Source organism: Pogona vitticeps, chromosome 1 (assembly GCF_051106095.1).
Source record: "Pogona vitticeps strain Pit_001003342236 chromosome 1, PviZW2.1, whole genome shotgun sequence".
NCBI classification, from domain to species: Eukaryota; Metazoa; Chordata; class Lepidosauria; order Squamata; family Agamidae; genus Pogona; species Pogona vitticeps.
The window spans coordinates 216,315,171-216,327,921 of record NC_135783.1 but is presented as its reverse complement, the minus strand read 5'-3'; positions in this window follow the sequence as shown (position 1 = coordinate 216,327,921).

Below are 12,751 nucleotides of genomic sequence, written 5' to 3'. Positions count from 1 at the left end.
TCCACCAGCTTCTTTCTGCCAACATCCACTGACTTCCCCCTGTTCCATCGCTGACATCAGCCAGCTTCAAGCCACGGATCTCTGCCAGCCTCGAGCTGTTAACTCGCAAGCCCACTTAGCAAGTTCATCTCCTTTCGTGAGAGAACTTGCCTTGGGCAGAAGGGCTGAGTCCCCTGCAGCCACTGCCAGTCTCTCTGCCGGACTGCCCTCTGGCCACTGGCCTCCCTTCTGCTCTCCTGCCCTGCCCAGCAAGCCCCTTTTATCTGCCAGCAGAGAGGTGGGGCTCTGTGAGGTCACAACAACCCAGGAGAGTGGGGTTGGGTTCCCAAGGCAGCAGCAGCAGCACCCTGGGGATTGGCTGAGTCCTGAAGATGATGTCAACAGTCCCTCTGATCATGTGATTCATCCACAAAAGCTTGCATTTTGCATGATTTTTTTAAAATTTGTGGCGTATTAATGTATCCCCTGTGACTAGGGTTGCCAGATACATGTGCACAAAAAGGAGGACATAGAAAGTCAAAAAGGAGGACAAAGGAGGACATAGAGTGGTGCCTCACATAGCGATCGCTCCGCATAGCGAAGAAATCGCTTTGCGACGCTGTTTTTGCGACCGCAAAAGCGATCGCTTTGCGATGGCCCCTATGGGGAAAATTCGCTTTGCGATGATCGCAGGGAGCGATCATCGCAAAGCCCCCATTTTCGGCCAGCTGATCAGCAGGGGCTTTGCGATGATCGCTTCCCTGCGATCATCGCAATGCCCCCATTTTCGCACAGCTGATCGTCGGTTCCAAAATGGCTGCCAGGTAAATAAAATGGCCACCCGCTGTGTTGCCTCGCTTTAGAGGCATGTCACTTTTGGAATTAGGTATTGGGGAGAATAGCTCTTTGATCATGGGGCAATACCATAACCATTCAACCTACTCAGTCTTGAAAGGTCAAGACTGGGAAAGTTACATTTTTTGGACTACAAAACTCAGAATCCACTGGCAACTGTGTTTTCATGTTTTAAAAAAATGTTTTAAAAAAAACCAAAACAAAACAAATCTACATATACACTTACTGGGCTCCCAGGACCAATGGAGACAATCTATTCCTTCCTTTAATGGAGACCCATCCCCCTTGTTTTATTTATTGATTTTTTTATTTTTATAAAAGCATAAGAAAGTGAAATAAAAAGTGTAAAAAGTTGTGTGACAGATTTGGAACACTTTATAAAAAACAGGAAAGAACATAGAAGGCGTGGATTTCTCTCAGCTTGAGAAATTCAAAGGGTGGAGAAAATGCACTCTGCACATGCCCCAGGGTTGGGGGGTCAGGGCAGAAGGGGGGGATAAAAGTGCCTCCTGTTCCCCCGCTTTAGGAGGAAGGAGGAACCGGACTGGCCCCTATTTCCCTGGCTTTGAACTGTCACCCCCTCCAAACCCCAGAACAGCCTCCCCTCCGGCAGGCAAGCAAGTGCACACTCACTTCACTCCTGTCCGTTTCCATCCATCCATCTCTCTCGCTCCTTCTTGCCTTATTCAGCTCCCAGGCAGAAGCAGCCATCCACAAGCTGGGGATTGATTGCCTGGGGCTGCAGCCCTAAACAATTAAGCCACCTTATCTCCGATCTCTCTGAAAGAACTGGATGATTTACAAGTGCTGCAACCAAGGAAGTAACAGGTAGAGGTTTGGCTGCAGGGGTGGGGGAGGGGGCGGGGTGGGGGTGGAGATACAAAAGCCGGACATTTTGAAGTTTTTTTAGTTTTGCCTGCTGGATGGAGGACGTGCTCCTGAAAAGTAGGACGTGTCCTCCTTTTGCCGGACGTCTGGCAACCCTACCTGTGACCAATACCTCTGAATGTTAAATCTCCCCATGTTGGCCTTCTGACAGGATTCTAGGCTGGTGCTCCAAAAAGTTATCTTCCAGCATTTGCACCAAAAGGAACTTTCCTAAGTCCTGAGCTAGGGGGAAAAATGAAAGTAATAAATGAATAAGGATGGGCACAGTCACACAATGAAGCCTTTGGCCCTTTTTTTTTGGCTCTTTTTGGATTTTTTTCTTCCCTTGCCATGAAAAAGATATTATAAGGAGCCTGCTAAGAAAACAACCTAAGTGTTTTAAACACATACAAGTATTTTAACACCATCCCTGCACTATCAAAGATGCAGGTGTGTTTCAAAGACTCTCCCAGCCTTTGGAACTCCCTCCCACTGGAAGACAGATTAGCCCCACCAGTAAGTATTTATTTCTTAATACCACTCATGGATGGGTGGGGGGAACAAGCATTTAACCCTTGCAGTGAGGGAGCAGTTGTTTTTTCTAAACTAAAACCTCTGCATTCAGGTTTTAATTACAGTATTGGCACTTTGAAATAAATAAGTTGATTTTGTGTTGCAGTTTGGGCACTCGGGCTCAAAAAGGTTCACTATCACTGACCTAGAAAACAATGCAGTAATAACTAGAAGCCAACACAGATTTGTCAAGGACAAATCCTGCCAAACTAATTTGATCTTGTTTTTTGGTCGGGTCACCTTCTTGATAGATAGAGGGATACTCAATTGGCTACAGAATCATACTCAGAGGGTGATGATTAAGTGGCCCTTCTCTAACTGGGAGGAGGTCACAAGTGCGGTACCCCAAGGCTCAGTCCTGGGCCTGGTGCTCTTCAACATTTTTATTAATGTCTTGGATGAGGAAGTACAGGGAATGCTTGTCAGATTTGCAGATGATACAAAATTGGGTGAAATGCCTAATACCCAAGGAGACAGAAACAAAATTCAAAATGACCTTCATAGGATGGAAGACTGGGCTGAGAGCAACAGTATGAAATTGAACAAAGATAAGTGCAAAGTACTGCATCTCGGAAAAAGAAAGCATTTGCACAGTTACAAGTTGGGGAATGCCCGGCTCAGCAAAACTACGAGTGAGAAGGATCTTGGAATTGTCGTAGATCACAAGCTAAATATGAGCCAACAGTGCAATGTGGCTACAAAAGAGGCAAATACTATTTTAGGCTGCATTCATAGAAGTATAGTTTCCAAATCCTGCGAGGTGCTAGTCCCCCTCTATTCAGCATTGGTTAGGCCTCACCTTGAGTATTGTGTCCAGTTCTAGACACCACACTTCAAGAAAAATGGTAACAAACTGGAACTGGTTCAGAGAAGGGCGACAAGGATGATTGAGGGATTGGAAACCAAGCCCTATGAGGAAAGGCTGAAAGAACTGGGCATGTTTAGCCTTGAGAAAAGAAGACTGAGGGGTGATACAATAGCACTTTTCAAATATTTGAAAGGCTGTCATACAGAGGAGGGGCAAGATCTGTTCTCGATCATCCCAGGGTGCAGGACAAGCAATAATGGGCTCAAGTTAAAGGAAGCCAGATTTCGGTTGAATGTCAGGAAAAAATGTCCTAACTGTTAGAGCAGTACAACAGTGGAACCAGTTACCTTGGGAGTTGGTGAGTGCGTCAACACTGGAGGCATTCAAGAAAAACTTAGACAATCACCTGGTAGATATGCTTTGATTATATTCCTGCATTGATGGCCTTGTAGGCCCCTTCCAACTTCACTTGTCAATGATTCTATGATTGCTTGTGCTCAACCCTCAAACTTCATTGCACCATGCAATTTTATCATATGAGTTATTACATTCCAATAATTTGGGTGAAAAGGATGAGCATAATGAGCAGCAAGCCAAATGAGAAAGACAGCAGTTTACCTTACCCTAATGACCCTTCCCCAAACATTCCCATATTGAATGGAAATGCAGGACTATTCTGCATCATATCCAAAATTTTGCATCTCACGGAAAAAGGAACATTATGTCAAATCAAATCCCATGTTTTTTGAGCTGGAGGAAAGAAATATTGTAAACCCGAGTGTCAAACACACAGTAATTAATCAGCAGGCATGCTCACTTACCTGCCAAATGTCATTCATCAGTGGAAATGTTCACACAAAACCATTATTCATTGGATTGCAGTAAATAATTGGCTGCATAAGGCCAGTTTAGACAACTGGCACATGCCTTAGCATAAGACGGTCTCCTCAAATCCATGCTTGACTGTTTAAAAAGATTTGCACCTATATAAATATGTGTCTGGGTAGCTCAGTGTGTTAGGCATCTGATTCCAGAGGTAGAGTTTGGGTATTTGATCTCCCAAAAGAAGAGCCACCCTGTGAAGCCTTAGGAAGATGCTTAGCCCCAGAGCACTGCCAGAAGAAAGGAATGGCAAACTGTTTCTGAGGGCACTATACCTAAATTAAAAAAAAAACCTGTAAAGGGTCACAGCATGTCAGAATTATTTTCAAGCCAACCAGTAAAAGAATCTTGCTACTCTTCATAAACGTTACCTATTCAAGAAATACAAAATGTTATGTTTCCCACAGCCTCCAAAAAACGTACACCGCACTAGTTTTCTTACTAATCTAGTTTGACCTTTTTTGTTGTTGTTTAGTCATTAGGTCATTTCCAACTCTTTGTGACCCCATGGACCACAGCACGCCAGGCCCTCCTGTCTTCCACTGCCTGCTGGAGTTGGGTCAAAATTCATATTGTTAGCTTCGATGACACTGTCCAACCATCTCGTCCTCTGTCGTCCCCTTCTCCTCTTGCCTTCACACTTTCCCAACATCAGGGTCTTTTCTAGGGAGTCTTCTCTTCTCATGAGATGGCCAAAGTATTGGAGCCTCAGCTTCAGGATCTGTTCTTCCAGTGAGGGTTGATTTCCTTCAGAATGGATAGGTTTGATCTCCTTGAGTCTCCTCCAGCACCACAATTCAAAAGCATCAGTTCTTCAGCAGTCAGCTGTCTTTATGGTCCAGCTCTCACTTCCATACATCGCTACTGGAAAAAAACATAGCTTTGACTATGCAGACCTTTGTCGGCAAGGTGATGTCTCTGCTTTTTAAGATGCTGTCAAGGTTTGTCATCGGTTTCCTTCGAAGAAGCAGGCGTCTTTTAACTTCGTGGCTGCTGTCACCATCTGCAGTGATCATGGAGCCCAAGAAAGTAAATCTGTCACTGACTCCATATCTACCCCTTCTATTTGCCAGGAGGTGATGGGACTAGTGGCCACGATCTTGGGTTTTGTTTTGTTTTTGATGTTGAGCTTCAGACCATTTTTGTGCTCTTTTCTTTCACCCTGATTAAGAGGTTCTTTAATTCCTCTTCACTTTCTGCCATCAGACTGGTATCATCTGTATATCTGAGGTTGCTGATATTTCTTTCGGCAATCTTTATTCCAGCTTGAGATTCCTCCAGTCCGGCCTTTCGCACGATGTATTCTGCATATAAGTTAAATAAGCAGGGAGACAATATATACAGCTTTGTCGTACTCCCTTCCCAATTTTGAACCAATCAGTTGTTCCAGATCCAGTTCTAACTGTTGTTTCCTGTCCCACATAGAGATTTCTCAGGAGATAGATAAGGTGGTCAGGGACTCCCATTGCTTTAAGCACTTGCCATACCTTGTTGTGGTCCACACAGTCAAAGGTTTTTGTGTAGTCAATGAAGCAGAAGTAGGTGTTTTTCTGGAACTCTCTGACCTTTTCCATAATCTAGTGCATGTTAGCAATTTGGTCTCTAGTTCCTCTGCCCCTTTGAAATCCAGCTTGTACTTCTGGGAGTTCTCGGACCACATACTGCTGAAGCCTACCTTTTAGGATTTTGAGAATAACCTTTCTAGTGTGTGAAATGAGTGCAATTGTACAGTAGTTGGAACATGCTTTGGCACTTCTCTTATTTGCAATTGGGGTATAGACTGATCTTTTCCAGTCCTCTGGCCACTGCTGAGTTTTCCAAACTTGCTGGCATATTGAATGTAGCACCTTAACAGCCTCATCTTTTAAGATTTTAAATAGTTTGACTCGAATGCCATCACCTCCACTGGCCTTGTTGTTTAGCCATGCTCTCTGAGGCCCACTTGACTTCACTCTCCAGGATGTCTGGCTCAAGGTCAGCAACCACACTATCTGTGTTGTCCGGGACATCCCGATCTTTCTGGTATAAATCCTCTGTGTAGTCTTGCCACCTCTTCTTGATGTCTTCTGCTTCTGTGAGGTCCCTACCATTTTTGTCCTTTATAATGTCCATCTTTGCACAAAATGTTCCTTTAATATCTCAAATTTTCAACCTACAATCATGGTCTTCCTTTAGGCACCTGTCAATTTTCTGTGGTTTCCAGGACACCTTCTTTGCATGTTTGCCTGGAGGACATGCTTCGGCTCCAATCATTACTTGTAAAGAAGGGATTATTCAAACCTTTGATATGATTGCTTCCACACAACATTGACCCAGCCACAGAGTCATGCCAGATCTTTAGTACTTTGAGGAGGCAAAGGTAATGGAACAATTCCTTCATGACTAAAGAAAGATAGTGGAAGCCTTGTACAAATATGACCAAACACAAATGATTACATTTTGGATTTGATCTGTGATAGTACAGCAGCAGCAGCAGGAACAACAATAACAACAAACCTTATTCCTCTGCCACTGTTTCATCTGCACCATATCAGCTCACAGAGTTATTTTTTTCCAGATGGTGAATGGTTAATTTGTGCAGGCTCTTAGGCACAAAAGCTGAACACTCAACAGCTCACTGTGCCCACTCTCTGGTACCTTTTTTCACTAACATTTGCATTGTCGTAATGTTTATGAAGTCACAGTGCACTTATATTGGGGGGAAAAAACAACACAGAAAATTACGTAATGTGATTTATGAGTTTTAACCAAATTAAAAAACCCTGATCCATCATCCAATTTATTTTATTTGTGTAACTGTGGTCTCAGAGATGGGTGAAGCTAGGACACCTCTGGTCTAACTTTTATGAATGCTTTTTTAGCTTGTGCACTCTAAGGATGTGGGCAGGTGGCTTGGAATAAAGAGGTGGTCAGTGCCTCTTTGAATGAACATGTGATCTCAGAACGCTTAAAGGACAGAAAGGTAAGGCCCTTTTGAAAGAAAAACTTGTCTGATTGAAATAATTTGGTGTAACTAGCATCCAGAATAAAACCTAGCATTTTTGTCAAGATATTAGAACAAGTGGTGGTGAGTAACTTAACTCACGGCGGGAACAGGGGGAGTACAACTTTTGCGCTTCTCCTGGATGTCTCAGTGGCTTTCAATCCCATTTGAAAGACTGAGGGGAGATATGATGACACTCTTCAAATTCTTGAAACTTTGTCACACAGAGGCAGGACAAGATCTCTTCTCAGTCATTCAGGACATGTAACAAATGGGTTCAAGTTACAAGAAGCCAGATTTCATCTGAATATCAGCAAAAATGTCCCAACTGTTAGAGAAGTACTACAAAGGAACCAATTATCTTGGGAAATGGTGAGCACTAGAAAGCCATCTGTTAAATACACTTTGACTTGGATTCCTGCACTGAGCAGGAGGTTGGACTTGATGACATTATAGGCTCCTTCCAGTTCTTTTGTTCTAGGGTTCTATGATGAGCGCCAGTCTCAGGGTGGGCTGGATGGTCACCTAAGGTGGTAAACTAGTCTGAAGGGGATGCCAAGTTGATGAGGGGGACATATTCTGGAAATGCAATCATGTAAGAGAACGTAAGCATGTTTTGGCCATTGTCTGAGCAATCACAATGCAAGCTAAAGCAAGGTCTAACTCTGGATGACCAATAACAAAAGAAGGCAAGCTACTGCACAAGGTACAGAAGAACAGAGAAATGAGTGGGCTTTCAACCAGAAAACTGTTCATGTTTAAGGAACTGCAGTTTCTACCAATGAGCTCTCTGTAGTTCCCAGTAGTCAAATTCAAACTTCTTATGTAAAATTATTTGTACTTATTTTAAATTTAAACCAACTTTCCTTATGTAGTCTGTTTTTCTTTTAAAGTTCAAATCAGGAATTCAATTTGTTGCTAAGTAAGTCAGATGATAGTAAAAGGATAGTGGGGAAGTCTGAATGCTTCCTAAAAATGGAAAATGGGGATGTGATCCCCAAAGTTAGGGAAGCACTACCTTAAGGGATCCTTTTCCCACAGGAACCTTCATAGCTTGGTGTTGAAGGTGAAACCAAGCCCCAGAAACACTACTGAATAACATTTCAGTAAGCTCATGCCATTCATTGATGGATATCAGGAGAGCAATGTGATTGCTATGAGGGCATGTTCGATTGTCTTCCAGAATTCAGCAGAAGCTCTGATTTATTCCGGGGCAGCTTTTCACTGACGATGGAAAGAGGTTATTAACACTACCATAAAATAAAATAAAAGAAGTATAGCATTAAAAATTTATTAAATTGTAGTTCTGCTGTTTTCACAACAATTCCTTTCATTTTCAACATTTTTGCCTGCTAGAAAGGCCACTAGTGGGAGCTAAGAGAGCAAAAAAAATTTTTAAAGAAACTTTCCTATGTCACAAGATGATACGTATGTGGACTGGAAGTTGTTAAAAAAAATCCAAACTATAAAGAAATCGCCAATTGTTGTCGTTTACATTGTTACTTTGCAATTTTAATCTCCTGCGTCTGCTGACAGCTCTTTCCACTTAATGGTAAAAGCAGCTCCAAGCAGGCCCTGGCAACGAATTAGACCCAATCATGTCATTATTAGACTTCTCTGTCTTGCTTCAAAGAAGTACGTGCCAGGGAAGGTTGCAGTAGATGATCTCTACAAATGCTGTTCTTGAAGTTAAACAATTGCCGGGGCAACGTCAGATCATCTGAAACTAAAAGAGTCCAGATTGCACAATAGAAGTTATACTGTACTTTTAGTTCTTTATCATGATCAAAGCTACTGTCTCCTTGGCTTGCGAACATAGGATGGCAGTTGTCAAAGTGTGTTCCAGGAATTGCTCTGATGCACATTAGTTTAATAATGACACACAATGACCCCTAAAGTATAGCTCTCTTATTTTTTGACCCCGCCAAGCTTTCCTTACAAATTGCATCTCCATTGAGTGTTGAGTGCAGGGCATGTTCTCACTGCCTGTAGTGTAACAATAAAGTCCAACAATACTGCCAGTGTGCCAGTCAACTGTGTTGGAGTCATGAAATGAGAAGGCTGATGGGCTTTGTGATCACAAGTAATTAGGATAGCAAATCGTCTCTTAGAGACAGAAATTAAAGAAGTCAGCCACACACAGGGATGCCCACCAGCAGTGCTCCTGATGGGTGACTAGTAGAAGAGGCAGAATAAGACTGAATGAATTCTGCCCTGCCCCCAGGAGGACTGTGCTTTTATCAACCTTACAAGCTCACAGATAGTTGACAGTATACAGATAGTTGACAGAGTTCAGATAGGACAATGGTTACATAATGCCATTATGACTGGCCTAGGAAGAGGCCTTTAAGCAAGCTCTCTATCACCTATGAGAAAGAAGAATGATGGGTAGTTATGCCCCTCAGAAGCAGCTGTGACCTCATCCAGGAGAGTTTGCCCTACTACTGTAGATTAAGCCAACAGTTTAGCAACTTTGGGGAGGGGCATTCCCCCACAAACTGAGCCTTAACTCCAGAGTATTCTGCAGAATAGCTTGTGTGTGATCATCTGCACACCCATAAACAAGATATGAGGTCAGGTTACTCCCCAGATACTGATATTTTTGTGTACACGAACACAAGTTTTGTGCTCCTTCCCCCCCCCCACATTTAAGTAAGCTTTTCACTGCCTGCATTTAACAGCTTTTCTGACCCTATAGCTATGGTCTTTGGGTCAAACAACGCATTTCAACAACACGATATTAGAAAAGGGAATTCTTTCATGTGGAAAAATATGTGACAACCCCAGCACATGCTTTTCAACTTTCTGTAGTTTGCAATTTTGATTCCTTTGTTTTGTGACTAGGCATCAGAAACAATCACAGACTTCCTCCACACATATGATTATTCAAACATGAAGATCTGCTGGAAGCACATCTCTGGCACTCTGACACGATGTCATCCTGTAACAGTGTGCTGTCTGTAATGTACCAACTTGACTGTTACACTCTGTAGCACTTACTGGTACTGGCAAAAACCAATGCCTTTGACTGAGCCATCTAGTGTCACTGCTGATGTAAATCACACTAAGGCAATGCCAAAATTTTGCAACTTAACATTCTTAAATTGGTTCTAGGTAGGTCTACCACAGAGGTGCTGCCCTTCCCAGGCAGTAAATTGACAAAGAGCGCTGGGTGGAGAATAGGTGTGCCCTAGGAACACTGATACTATGGGGCAATGGATAGGCTTTCAAGTTAAGTGGAATATTTAAGGAGTAGTTTTATCAGTTCCAGCCCCGACCCCCAGTGACATCCGATGGTTGAGTGGGGATTTGGACCCAGGCCTCCTGAGCTGTAGTATGTAACTCTATACGTGACACCACACTGGGTATCCCAAGGACTACTACAGTGGTGCCTCGCATAACGAGTGCACCGTTCAACGATGAATCCGCATAGCGATACGGATTTTGTGATCGCTAATGCAATCGCATACTGATGTTTTATCGCATTGTGACGGGAGAACAGCTGTTCAGCGGTTCCAAAATGGCTGCCGGAACACCCAAAATGGCCGCCGGAACACCCAAAATGGCCGCCGGAACACCCAAAATGGCCGCCGGAACATGGGGAAACATCGCAGAATGGTGAGTTTTGGGCCCATTTGGAATGGGTTTCCCCATTCCGTTTAGCGATGTTTCCCCATAGCGAAGGTTAATCCGGATTAACCTCGCTATGCGGGGCACCACTGTATGTGATTCCAAGTTATTGGTGCCCATTATTGGTGCTTAATCATTCACACCTGTTGAAAAACAGCCCTGACAATTGCTTTGTGTTTGTGTGAGAAGTGGTTAATTGATGAAAAAAGGATTCAGCTTCTGGGATTTTCCTTTGCGTGGTATCACTTTCTGAACTGAAGTGAGCAGAAGAGGGTATCCAGAAGACCATCTTGACTGCTTCCATTGAAGTTAATATTCAGGCTGCCCTTTGTGCAGACATGACATTGTGCAGCAATATTGGGCAATATCCTGGTTTTTTTGAATTGTGGGTACAGAAGCACAATATCTCACATTGATAAACCAGAGGTTTTTTTTTTAAAGAATTGAATAAGAGAAGAGGTTAATGTTGAAACTCTGTTTCTTCTAAGATATTGCCTACTTAATAAAAAGATCTGAGATCTGCTCAGTGGTAACACAGAACACATATTTTGCCCTAAGTACCAATTGGATTCTGATCATAATTAAATTTCCTTGTTAAGTCACAATATTGATTACTCTTAATGATAATTAAGTGCATACAAGTGATCACTTAGATTTAAGAAAACCTGAAAGTGCTTTAACTATATTTTCCTTTATCCACATCTAGGACCAGTTCCTCTCAAAGCATCTGTTTTCACTTCATTTCATTTGCAACCCAACTTTCTCTCCCAATTCAGGGGTGCAAGGCTGCTTACAAAATGGGTTGAGGTGGAGACAACATGATGCCGCCATTTATGTACAGTATCTAGAAAGCAGTTAAACATATAGGCTAGAATCATATTTGCAAACCCAGAGCGTAACAGTTGCTCCGATCTCCAGTTCATGCTTATGCAAGCTGGAAATTGGCCCATTCAAAGCAATGGGGCTTTCTGAGATTATTGAGTTTCCCTTTGCTCAAGTGTCAGGAAAACTGGAAACGTGTGAAGCGACCGGTTCTAGGCATGATTAGGACTAGCAATCAGGATGCTGAGTATAACAACATTAAAAGACCATTATACTTGCCTTCTGTTACTTTGAGGCCAGTGATTCTTCACCACATGGAACAATTTTCTCCACACTACCTCTGTGGGAGGAAGAAGCTGCAGAGGTGTTGAGAAGACCCACTAGCGTGGCCAGTGAGCGATATGAACAGCTTGCTAATAGGCAGTGTTTAGTAAAGTCTTCACATTAGTTATGCCACTGTAACTCCCCCCCCCCAATTTTCCCAATCCACTTTGCAATTTATTATGCACAATAAATTGATAGTCTCCTCCACCCATTAAAAACAAAGCCATATGAAACCAGCACAGAATGTAATTTGGGGCAAGGAAAGGAGAACGTTTGCAGACATGTAATTGACAGAGCTGGTTTGCACCAAAATCACCACAGAGTCTCAGCTTTACCAAAATGATGACTATGGAAGAAATGAATATGTAACTATAAGAGAAATGAAACACTCATACAAGTCTACCATGGTTCACTAACAGCATACACACAATTCACATTCTACAGGCCTAAAACAAGCAGGATGATCTCCCCTAAAGATAGAGTAATATATTTTGCAGTGTGGTTCCAATACACCAAAGCAGATAAATTTTAAACAGCCACGAAGAGTTACATCTGTTTTGTTAACTCCTGCTAATAGTTTAAATGAACAAGAAACAGGAGTGTGAAATTCTCTGTAGAGTCATTTATAGATAAAACTACCCCTCTTTCCTTGTGACTGGGTAAGACTGCTGTAGCTTGAAAGAAGGCCACTAAGCAGCCCAGAGAAGGCAGCTGATATCATCCTCTTCGATCGATACCTCCAATTGGTCTGACAAAACTCTGTTCTGGAGTTTATTTGATTGTTTCTTAACCTTTGTTTGTGTCAGTGTTTAAAATTGCAAATCACCTCAGATGCCTGGGCAGAAAGGAAATACTGAAATGTAATTTTAAAAACACATAAAACTGAATCAAATGGTTCATCTAGATCAGTGGTTTCCAAATTTGGGTCCCCAGATGTTCTTCGACTGCAACTCCCCCAGATGTCCTGGCCAGCACAGTGAAGGCTTCTGGGAGTTTTAGTTCAAGAACATCTGGGAACCCAAGGTTGG